At 40.2% G+C, this 12,947-nt stretch overlaps 1 protein-coding gene across 2 annotated transcripts in view; it reads right to left on the bottom strand.

Annotated features, from left to right (window-relative positions):
- SCAMP1 (secretory carrier membrane protein 1) overlaps positions 1 to 12,947 on the bottom strand; it is a 107,802-nt gene that overhangs the window by 62,063 nt on the left and 32,792 nt on the right. The gene's annotated exons all lie outside the window — the stretch shown is intronic.

Genomic DNA, 12,947 nt, shown 5'->3' with positions numbered 1-12,947 from the left:
TCACTTCCTCCCCTGAATTCTCATAACCCAGTGTGCAGTAAAGAGCTAGTGAAACTCTTCATCTCCATTTTCTCAAGCTCACTCATTTCTTAACTCTTCAATGTGGCTGCTACCTCTAACACAACACTGTTAGCACTCTCCTCCAGAACACTATGCATTCAAAACAAAACAAAACGAAAACAAAAAACCTTCAAGTATGTTTTTTTAGTAAAATACAGATAGCACCAAACCCAAGAATATACACCAAGGTTAACTGTCAACTAGGCTGTCAACTCTTCCCACCTAACAAAGCTATGTGCCAGCGCCCTTAAAAAGTAAATATGAGAGGTCCTGGCAGAACCCCACTAATACTCCTTGAAAAGAATAAGAGGGGAGACATTAGGGAGATGGAAAATAAACTGCACAACCTCCACTTTGCCAGTGACGATCAACAGTACGTGAAAGTAGCAAGTTCAAAAAGTAGGTAGCTATCTTGGGTTTCCCTGGTGGCGCAGTGGTTGAGAGTCCGCCTGCTGATGCAGGGAACACGGGTTCGTGCCCCGGTCCGGGAGGATCCCACATGCCTCGGAGCGGCTAGGCCCGTGAGCCCTGGCCGCTGAGCCTGCGCGTCTGGAGCCTGTGCTCCGCAACGGGAGAGGCCACAAGAGTGAGAGGCCCGCGTACCGCGCAAAAAAAAAAAAAAAAAGGAGGTAGATATCTACAAATCCATCAAAGGGGAATTGGTTAAATTACTATATATACATACAATGCAGTCATCAAAAGGAATTAGTTAGTTCTACAGGAGAATGCCCTTTTAAATACTAAATGAAATAAAGCCAACTACAGAACGGCACACATATGACCAAATTTTTTTCTTTTATGAACACATATTTGTATATGTCCAGAAAAATATCTGGGATGTCTTAGCAAACTATCAAAGGGATTTGCACCTTTTGCTTTATACACTTCTCTATTAATTGCCTCCTCTCCCCATTATACTACTTTTTTTCAGTTAGAAAATAATTGTAAGTATTATTTAAAATGGCCATAAGAAAAAGGGGACAAGAAGAAAGGGAAAGGAAAATTAAAAAAAAAAAAAGAGAGAAAACATACAAGCAAGCAGCTGCAAAGGGAAATTCAAAGATCAGAACTATTAAAGTCAGAAGACACCACCAATGCAGCTTGATTTTATTCTGACACAGCAAACAGCAGCCCTGAAAAGGAAGCCAGACACAACCAAAGATATAAATGGAGTACAGCTGATTCTAAAATTCATATGGAAATGCCAACAGCTAAGAATAGGTCAAACAATTCTGAAGAAGAGTAAGGTAGGCAAACCTATAATATCAAGACTTAATATAGTAATAAACAGTGTGGTACAGATGCCAAAGATACGAAATATACCAATAAACAGTAGGGAGACCGAAACAAACCCCCAAAAACTTGATAAACAACAGAGGTCACACCATAAAACAGTGGAGAAATAATGTATTAGTCAATAAATGGTTCTGAGATAACTGGTTAACCAGATGGAACAATTAAACTAGATTTCCTACTTGACATTACATACAAAAATAAATTCCAGGTGGATGAATGACTTAAAAGTGAAAAAGCAAACTTTAAACACTTTTAGGAAAAAAAATATACATGAATATTTCCATGAACTCAGGATACATAAGAGCTTCTCAAATATAAGCTATAGAAATCTTTGTGTATCCTATCTATGATGTAGCCCAAGTACCTAAAACAGTTCCTGGAAAACAGTAAATGATCAATAAGTATTTGTAAAATTAAGGTTAGCAAGCACATAAACCATAAAGTTAAGATTGTTATTAAATTTCAGTATAGTTGAATTTGTCAAAGTGAAAAGTCAAATCATGGACTAGGAAAAATTGGTTTTAATAGATTTAACAAAAAGTATTGCTACTCAGAATACAGGAAGAACTGTTACAAATCCATAAAAATACAAACTACTAATAGGAAAATGGGCAAAATATATGAACAGGCAAAACAAAGAAGAGAAAACAGGAATGGCCAATAAACATATGAACTAATGGTTCAACCTCACTAGTAATCAAGAAATATAAAAAAACAGTGACATATCACTCATATCACTCATCACTGTATATACACAATGATGTACATAAAAATTAAAGCATATGATCAAGATAGTTTTTCAAATCAGTGGGAAAAGAAAAGATATCAATAAATGGTGCTGGGACAATTATTTAAATGTTTGGGAGAAAACAAAATCAGATCCCATATGTTAACAGAATAAATTCCAAATGGATGAAAGTTCAATGCAAAAAGAAAAAAACAAGGAAACTATAAAGATATTAGAAATAATACAGTACACATAGAATATAGATGACTCGACTTCCCTGGTGGGGCAGTGGTTAAGAATCCGCCTGCCAATGCAGGGGACACGGGTTCGAGCCCTGGTCCAGGAAGACCCCACATGCCGTGGAGCAACTAAGCCCGTGTGCCACAACTACTGAGCCTGCATGCCACAGCTACTGAAGCCTGCGTGCCTAGAGCCCATGCTCTGCAACAAGAGAAGCCACCTCAATGAGAAGCCTGCACACCGCAACGAAGAGTAGCCCCTGCTCACTGCAACTAGAAGAAAGCCCACACACAGCAACGAAGACCCAACGCAGCCAAAAATAAGATTAATTAATTAAAACATTTATAAAAACAAAAAATATATTCAAAATGTCAACCTCACCAGTAATCAAAGAAATGCAACTTTCACCTAATTTATTTTTCAAATGATTATTACCATAAGACTACTACCACATTTTGGGAAAGATGTGGTAAAATGGGCATTTCTCACACACTGATAATGGTAATATAAACTAGTTCATATAATAATCCTGGAGCACAACTTGACATCATGTTTAAGAGTCATTTAAGTATTTATACCCTATGACCCATAAATAGCTACTCTTTTCTTTTTTTATAAATATATATATATATATTTTGGCCGCATTGGGTCTTCATTGCTGCGTGCGGGCTTTCTCTAGTTGGAGCAAGCGGGGGCTACTCTTCATTGCAGTGCACGGGCTTCTCATTGCACTGGCTTCTCTTGTTGTGGAGCACGGGCTCTAGACACGCGGGCTTCAGTAGTTGTGGCACATGGCACAGGCTCAGTAGTTGTGGCTCGCAGGCTCTAGAGAGCAGGCTCAGTAGTTGTGGCACACGGGCTTAGTTGCTCCGCAGCATGTGGGATCTTCCCAGACCAGGGCTTGAACCCGTGTCCCCTGCACCGGCAGGCAGATTCTTAACCACTGCGCCCCCAGGGAAGCCCCATAAATAGCTACTCTTAAAAAATATACAGAAATAATCCAAGGTATGCACAAATGTGTGTATGCCAAAATACTCCCTACAGCATTATTTGCAAAAGCAAAAAAAAGTTAGAAATACCCCCAAATGTCCAACAGTAGATAAAATATAGACAAATTGATAAATTATGATCCACCCATAGGAGAATATGTTATGCAGCTATTTAAAAGTTTTGAAAGAATATTAAATGGGGAAAGCTTGTATCAGTTATAAGTTGTGGGACTTCCCTGGTGGTCCAGTGATTAAGAATCCGCCTTCCAATGCAGGGGACGTGGGTTCAATCCCTGGTCGGTGAACTAAGATCCCACATGCCATGGGGCAACTAAGCCCCCGTGCCACAACTACTGAGCATGCGAGCCACACCTAGAGAGCCCACATTCCACAACTACAGAGCCCATGCACTCTGGAGCCTGCGCACCACAACTAGAGAGCCTGTGTGCCGCAACTACTGAGCACAACTACTGAGCCCGTGTGCCACACAACTAGAGAGAAGCTGCGCACCACAACAAAAGATCCCACATGTCACAACCAAGACCCCATGCAGCCAAAAATAAATACATTAAAAAGTTATAAGTTATAAAACAAAATTGTATATACAGTATAATCCCAATTTTTTATTTTAAAATGTATCAATATGTTAACAGTGATTGTTGCTGAATAGTGGGATGTAAAGCTTTTTCTTGTATTTTTATCTCCACTATAATTTTTGTCACCGAAAGAACTGTAAATTCTCTATTCCAATTGCCTGTTCTCCCACTCCAATACTTCATATTAATAGGCAGAAAAACTGAAGCTGATCAATCCTAACTATTCTCCAACTAGAAAATCATGGCCCTAAAGTATCACTCTCTTGGTTTAAATAAGTAGCAACAACAAAACAATGACCGAATAAAACGCCTGTCAAAGTTAGTTTGGCAGCACACTTCAGGAAAAGCACACAGAAATTACTCAAGAATTCACCCAGTTGAAACCATACTATAAATTCTTTACTGCTTTAGGTAACAAATGAAGTATTAAGTATAAAGAATTACCAGATAAGAATGAAGGCTAGTTTAGAGCTAGTATTTGATATATTCAATAGGGAAGGAGAAAATCAGTGGGAAAAGAAAAGATATCAATAAATGGTGCAGGGACAATTATTTAAATGTTTTGTTTGACTCTGGATAGGGAAGGAGAAAAAAAAAAAAAGAAATCTTCCCTGAGAACTCCTCATCATAAACCTACCACCTTGCAGACTTGGGGCCAGGTTTCACACTACCAATACAGATAAAATATTCCAAGTTGAAATTTTCATTTCCAGATATCCCAGGTTGGTAGTGACCTCAAGTACCTGGCAAAAGTAGAGGAACACACTTTAAAGCCAGGCTTCAGGGCTTTCCTGGTGGCACAGTGGTTAAGGATCCACCTGCCAATGCAGGGTACACGGGTTCGAGCCCTGGTCTGGGAAGATTCCACATGCCGTGGAGCAGCTAAGCCCGTGCACCACAACTGCTGAACCTACGCTCTAGAGTCTGTGAGCCACAGCTACTGAGCCCACGTGCCATAACTACTAAAGCTCGTGCACCTAGAGCCCGTGTTCCACAACAAGAAAAGCCACCGCAATGAGAAGCCCGCACACCGCAACAAAGAGTAGCCCTCGCTCGCCACAACTAGAGAAAGCCTCCGTGCAGCAACGAAGACCCAACACAGCCAAAAATAATAAATAAAAATTAAAAACAAAAAAACCCCCAGGCTTCAAAGAATTTTCACAGCTCAAGTTCCAAGTAACATTGGCTCATGACTTAAACACAGAAGGAAGCAAGCCACCATGAGCAAGGATCCACAGACATACAAACTACAAAGTCAGATCAGAGATACTGGAATAATCAGATGCAAAATATAAAATAGATATGCTTAATAAAGAAATAAAAGAAGGTAATAAAAGCATGACTAAGCAACAAGAGACTATAAGAATTGACCAAATATCTTTTAAAATGATACAAATGGAACTTACAGAAATGAAAACTATAATAATTACAATTATAAATTTAATAGACAAGTGTGAAACAGCAGACTACACAAAGATGAGATAATTAGGGAAACAGAAGTGAGTCTAAAGAAACCACAGGTTGTAGAGAATGTACCTGAGGACATGGGCGGGGGGGGCGTGGAGGGGAGTCTGGGAAGAAGTGAGAGAGTAGCAGTGACATATTTACACTACCATGTGTAAAACAGATAGCTAGAAGGAAGCTACCGCATAGCACAGGGAGATTAGCTCAGTGCTTTGTGACGCCCTAGAGAGGTGAGATGGGGAGAGAAGGAGGGAGGTTCAGGAAGGAGGAGATATATGTATACATGTGGCTGATTCACTCTGTTGTACAGCAGAGACTAGCGTGACACTGTGGGGCAGTTATAATCCAATTAAGATGTAAAAAAAAAAAAGGAGAGAAGAAAAAGAAACTGCACAGAATGTAGCAGAAAGGTGAAAAAAAAAGGAAAATACGAGAGCTTAAGAGAAATGAGAAGAGAGTGGGAAGGTACAATTGAGAGTTCCACAGGAAGCAAACAGAGAGAATGAGGGAGAGTCAGTGTTCAAAGGGAACGTGAGGACACTAATTTTCAGACTCCAAACTCCAAAACCCAAACCAGATGTTTTAAAAGTTAACACCTAGACACACTACAGTGAAAGAGCAAATCCTAAGAGATCTTAAAACCATCAAGAGAAAGGAAGTGTGACCAAGATGGGAGAGTAGGAAGACCTTCAGCTCACCTCCTCCTATAAGCTTCACCAAAATTACAACTATTTACAGAGCAGCTATTGATGAAACAACCTGAAGACCAGCAAAGAAGAGCTTCTGTAACTAAAGATATAAAAGGAGGCACAGCCAAGACATTAAGCAGGGACAGAGTTGCAGTATAGTCAAGACCCACATCCCTGTGCAGGCAACCCACAAACGGGAGGATAATCACAATGCAGAGGTTCTCCCCAAGAAGTTAGGTGTCCAAGCCCCACCTCAGGCTCCCCAACCTGGGAGTCCTGCCCTGGGAGGACGAGCCCCCTAGAACATTTGGCTGTGAAGGCCAACAGGGCTTGCTTTCAGGAGAGGCAGAGCACTGTAGGAAACGGAGACCTTTCTCTCAAAGGGCTCACACGAAATGTCACCTGCTCTGAGACCCAGGGCAAAAGCAGTAATTGAAAGGAGCCTGGGTCGACCCACTTACTTCTTGAAGAGCCTCCCAGAGAGGGAGGAAGCAGCTGGGTCTCACTCTGTGGACATATCAATAGACGCTGGTGGCAGCCGTTTGGGGAAGCTCATTCTGTCACCAGGACACTGGTGCTGGCAAGCACCATTCTGGAATCTTCTCTCTAGCTTATTAGTGCCAGGACCTGGCCCTGCCCACCAGTAGGCCAGCTGCCATGGGACACAGCCCAGACCACCAGAAGGCCCAGAACCATCAACAGATGAATGGATAGAGAAGATGCAGTACATATACAGAATCGAGTATTTCTCAGCCATAAAAAAGAATGAAATCTAGCCATTTGTGACATGGATGGACCTAGAGGCTGGTATGCTAAGTGAAATAAGTCAGACAGAGGAAGACAAATACAGTATGAGTTCATTTACATGTGGAATCTAAAGAACAAAACAAATGAACAAACATAATAAAATAGAAACAGACTCATGAATACAGGGAACAAACAGGAAGTTGCCAGAGGGGAGGTGGGAGCCAGGGAAACAGAAAAAGGTCAGGGAGATTAAGAGGTCCAAACTTCCAGCTACAAAATATATGAGTCATGGTATGAAATGTACAGTGTGGGGAATATAATCAATAACTATGAATATCTTTACATGGTGACAGATGGTAACTAGGCTTACTGTGGTGATCATTTAATATTGAATCACTATGTTGCATAACAGGAACTAAAATAGTGTTGTAGGTCAATTATACTTCAAAAACAAACACACAGAAAAAGAGATCAGGTTTGTGGTTACCAGAGGCAGGGGGTGGGGGATGGGGAATTGGATCAAAGTAGTCGAAAGGTACAAACTCCCAGTTGTAAGATAAATAAGCACTAGGGCTGTTATGCACAACATGATGAATATAATTAACACTGCTGTATGCTATATATGAAAGTTGTTGAGAGTAAATCCTAAAAGTTCTCATCACAAGGAAAAATTTTTCTTCTATTTCTTTCATTTTGTATCTATATGAGATGATATTCACTAAATTTGATGTGCTAATCAATGCATGATGTAAGTCAATTTGGGGGGGGGCCCACACCGCATGCGGGATCTTAGTTCCCTGACCAGAGATTGAACCTGTGCCCCCTGCATTGGAAGTGCAGTGTCCTAACCACTGGACCACCAGGGAATTCCCGTAAGTCAAATTATGCTGCACACCTTAAATTTATACAGTGGCGTATGTCAATTATATCTCAATAAAACTGAAAGAAAAAAGAAGGAAAAAAAAAAAAAAGAAAGACAATACCTATACAAAGGAATGCCAGTAAGACTGAGAGCTGTTTTCTCTACAGCAACAATGGGATCCCAAGTAGAATGTGCCAAACTGATGAAAGAAAGTAACTGTCAATGCCGACCTCTAAATCCAGTGAAATTAGCTTTTGAGAACTAGGTGGAATAATAAATATTTATAAATATTAAAAAGAGTTACTACCAACAGACCCTCACTAAAGGAACTTCTACTTTAGGAACAGGAAAACTAGTACCAGAAGAAATATTTGAGATGTAAGAAGTGGTATCTTTCTGCCTCATTGGACACTCCTGAGTACATCATCTTCATTTTACACTCATCAAAACTGCAGATACAGAAGGAAAGTCAACCCATTTGTAGATAAAAAGAGTGCTCTAGTGCACCTAGATGTACTAGAGTAAGATAGGCTCTTCTCCTGACAATCCTGAAACTGTGTCTGTCACTGCTATGGCAGCCCCTGGGATAAACTTAAAGTATTGAGAAAAGTACAGAAGGTGCAAAGATGGAGACAGACAAAAAACTTTAGAGAAGCCAGGAGAATAGGAGAGTGACCTCGGGGGCAGAGCTCTGGCCAGAGCAAAGCTGTACGTCCTTCTCGCATGGCGGATGAAATTTCACAAGTTAGGAATAGACTACATTTCTTAAAGCTCTGTAAAAGTTATTCTTTTATACTTTACATGGTTATAATTATTTATATTTTAACACAAATTACATTACTAGGTTTGCCTATCTGTGTGGCTTTGGAGAACTCAACCAGGATCAACAGATTAAAAATTATAGTAAGATATATTTTCACTCATTAGAATTAAGAACATTATAACAATCAAAGAAATAAAACTATGGAGAGACTTTTCTGTTATATAGTGAGCTCTCTGCATTGGAAGTTCCAAAGGTGTTTCATTATTAAATAAATGAGCACATAAGATCCCTTCAAGGAATGAGAGGTCCACAAGTTGTCTTTCTCATGTATACAACAAATATGTTCTCCTTCCTGGTTTTCTTCCATATTTGAAACACCTATTCAAGAAAATTTCTCCTTGCTTTTCCTGGCTCTTTCTCTTCCATCTGTGAACCCATAATGTTTCTAAGTATACTCAGGCCTAAAGCAATGTTTCTTTACGTGTTCATAGATCTCCTGCATCAGAAAGCCCTGGTGCTTACTGAAAATGCAAACTCTACGCCCCACTGTGGACATACTGATTCAAAAACTGGTCACATTTTAAGTAAGCTCTCCAGTGTGATTCTTATACACCCTGAAATTTGAGAACTCCCCTCTGAGGCAACAAAGTTTACAGTTTCTATAAACCACTGTCTATTCTTTCACCTAATGGATAGACTGCCAGAAGAAACCTTAAACTTTTTGCAGCTTCCACTGACCTTATCAGTCTCTGATAGAGCAGACAGAACTGATTTTGGTTCTGCCTAACACAGATTCCCTTGTTATTAAGCGTGGTGAAAATTAAACATACTAATGTCAGAATCAGGACAAGCAGAAATAATTTTATCTGAATAGATGACCATTTCAAAACAAGGCTTTTAAAGATTAGAGTAACTGGGGGAGGAGGTACGTAATAGGAGGAAAGAAGGGATATACAAGAATGGGAGTTCCCAAATAGAGAAAGGCACATGAAGGAAGAGGGGTGCAGCCAGACATATTTATTCATACATTCAAACATTCATTGATCAACTGCAATGTGCCACAAACAATTACAGACACTTGGGAGACATTAATGGCAAACATCCCTACTCTCATGGAGCTTACAATCTAGCAATGGAAGATAAACAATAATATAATAAATACATTATAGAGTATCTTAGAAGGCAGTAAATTTTATGGAACAAAAAAAATGAACACGGTAAATGGGTCATGAGTATAAGCTGAGTAGGGATAATTTTACAAAGGTGATTAAGAAAGCAAATAATATTTCAGCAAAAACTTTATGGAAGTGAACAAGTCAGCTTTGCAGATATCTGGGGGAAGACCATTTAAGGCAGAAGGAATAGCCAATACAAAGTCAGGAGAATGCCTGACCTCAGGAAGACCAGGGTGCTGGGAAAGAATACACAAAGAAGGAGTGAGGAGATAAAGAGTGAGAGATATTAGAGACCAGACTATATACTATTTTAAGGACTCTTGGTTTTACTGTGGAAAAAAATCAAAAGCTAGTGAAGAGTTCTAAGCAGGAGACTGAAATGATCAACTTTTTTTTTTTTTTTTTTTTTTTTTGCGGTATGCAGGCCTCTCACTGCTGTGGCCTCTCCCGTTGCGGAGCACAGGCTCCAGACACGCAGGCTCAGCGGCCATGGCTCACGGACCCAGCCGCTCCGCGGCATGTGGGATCTTCCCGGACCGGGGCACGAACCCGTGTCCCCTGCATCGGCAGGCGGACTCTCCAGCCACTGTGCCACCAGGGAAGCCCTGAAATGATCAACTTTTTTTTTCAAGGTATCACTCTGGCTACTGAGCTGAAAATAGATTAAAGGTGGAAAGAGAGAGAGTAGTCAAGAAACCACCACTGTAGTAATCCAGGCAAGGGATGATGGCAGCTCAAGCCAAGTGGTGGCTATGGAGATAAGGCATCAGATCTGTATGTATTTGTAAGGGAGAGCCAACAGGATTCCCTGACAGAAATGTGATGTGTAAGGAAATGGAAATAATGAAATACCACCAAGGTTTTGGCCTAAGCAACTAACAGGATAGAAATAAGAAAGATTGAAAATGGGCAGGTTTCTAAGGAGGGGCCTCAGTTCAGTACTGGACAAGCTGAATGTGCAGTTTCTAAGACATCCACAAGGTAGACATATCTAGCAGGCAGCTGAATACATGAGTGTGGTGTCCAGAGCAGAGTTCTGGGCTGGAGATGTAAATTTGGGAGTCATCAGCACGTAGATGATATTGAAAGCTGTAAGACTGGATGAAATAACCATTTGAGTGGCCATAGATAGAGAAGAGAAGCAAAGCCTAACTCCTGGCACACTCCAATACTGGGGCTAAAGGGTCAGGGAAAGGAGAGAAATCAGCAAAGGAGACGGAGAAGGAAAAACTTAAGTGCTCTGAAAGCCACATGAAAAAAGTTTTCTAAGAATGAGATAGTGATCAACTGTCAATGCTGTTGATAGATGGAGTAAGACTGCAGTTTTACCACTGGATTTAGCCACGTGGAAGTCATTGGCTACCTTGAAGAGTGTGTTTTGGTGGAGTGTTGGGAGGAAAAAACTTACTGAAATATCTTTTAGGAGAAAGGGCTGAGGGGAAAGAGAAGTAGACAGCTCTTCAGAGGAGTTCTGCAGCAACTGGGAGCAGAGAAAGTTTTTCAATGACAGAGATGTGAGAATTAGACTCGAAAGGGAAACAAGGTTAACATAAAGTTTTGTTACAAAGTTACAGTAATCAGGACAGTGTGAGACCGGCATCGGGATAGACACAGATCAACAGAGTAGAATTTAGAGTCCAAAAATACGCCCTTACATTAACCATCAATTGATTTTCATCAAGAGTGCCAAAATAATCCAATGCGGAAGAAGAGACTTTTCAAAAAATGGTGCTAAAACAAGTGGATATCCACATGCAAAAGAAAGAAGCTGGAAACCTATCTCATAACATTCATGAAAACTAATTCAAAATGGATCATAAGGCTTCCCTGGTGGCACAGTGGTTAAGAATCTACCTGCCAATGCAGGGGACACAGGTTCAAGCCCTAGTCCAAGAAGATCCCACATGCCATGGAGCAGCTAAGCCCGTGTGCCACAACTACTGAGCCTGTGCTCTAGAGCCTGTGAGCCACAACTACTGAGCCCACGCACCACAACTATTGAAGCCCAGGCGCCTAGAGCCCGTCCTTCGCAACAAGAGAGGCCACTGCAATGAGAAGCCCGTGCACTGCAACGAAGAGCAGCCCCTGCTCACTGCAACTAGAGAAAGCCCGCAGGCAGCAACAAAGACCCAACACAGCCAAAAATAAATAAATAAATTAATTAATTTTTTAAAAATGGATCATAAATCTAAATGTAAGCACTAAAACTATACAACTCTTAGAAGAAAACTTAGGAGTAAATCTTTATGACCTTGAATTAGGCAGTGGCTTCTTACATATGACACCAAAAACAGAAGCAACCAAAGAAAAAATATACAAATGTGACACCAAAATTTAAAACTTCTGTGTGTCAAAGAACACTATCAGGAAAGTGAAAAGACACCCCACAGAATCGGAGAAAATACTTGAACAATGCAAGGGTTAGGCACTGATCCTCCACACAGCTGGAAATCCACGTATAACTTTAGAGCCAGCCCTACATATCCGAGGTTCTGCATCGGGAATTCAATTAAACACTGATTGTGTAGTGCTGTACTATGTATTTAGTGAAAGGAATTCATGTGTATGTGGACCCCCATAGTTCAAACCTGCGTTGTCCAAGGGTCAACTGTATCTGCAAATCACTTATTTCATAAGTGACCTGTACCTAATATCATGTATTCAATATCAAAAAGAAAATCCAATTTTAAAATGAGCAAAGAATCTGGACACTTCTCCAAAGATAACATACGAATGGCCAATAAGCACATGAAAAAAAATGTTCAACATCATTAGCCATCAGAGAAATGCAAACCAAAACCACAAGGATATATTGCTGCACACCTGCTAAGATGGCTGTAAGCAAAAAGTCAGACAATAACAAATTTGGCAAGGATGTGAAGATATTGGAACCCTTCTACACTGCTGATTAGATTATAAAATGGTGCAGTCACTTTGTTAAACAACCTGGTAGTTCCTCAAAAAGTTAAACATATTATTACCATATGACCCTACCATTCCACTCCTATGTATACATCCAAGAGAAATGAAAACATATGTCCACACAAAAACTAGTACACAAAGGTTCAGAGCAGCCAAAAGTTGGAAACAATGTAACTGCCCATCAACTGATGAATGCATAAATAAAATGCGATATAAAAAGCCATAAAAAGGAATGAAGTACTGATATATGTCACAACATAGTTGAACCTTGAAAACATTATGCTAAGTAAAAGGACCAGTTGCACAAGACCACACATTTTATGATTCCATTTATATGAAATGTCCAGAATAGGCAAATCTATAGAAACAGAAAGTAAATATATTTGCCTACGGCTGGAGAGGGAGGGGGGAATGTGA

Source organism: Kogia breviceps, chromosome 4 (genome assembly GCF_026419965.1).
Source record: "Kogia breviceps isolate mKogBre1 chromosome 4, mKogBre1 haplotype 1, whole genome shotgun sequence".
Classification (NCBI taxonomy): Eukaryota; Metazoa; Chordata; class Mammalia; order Artiodactyla; family Physeteridae; genus Kogia; species Kogia breviceps.
Note: the sequence above shows the minus strand (reverse complement) of the source record. Positions and strands in the feature narration are given on the sequence as shown.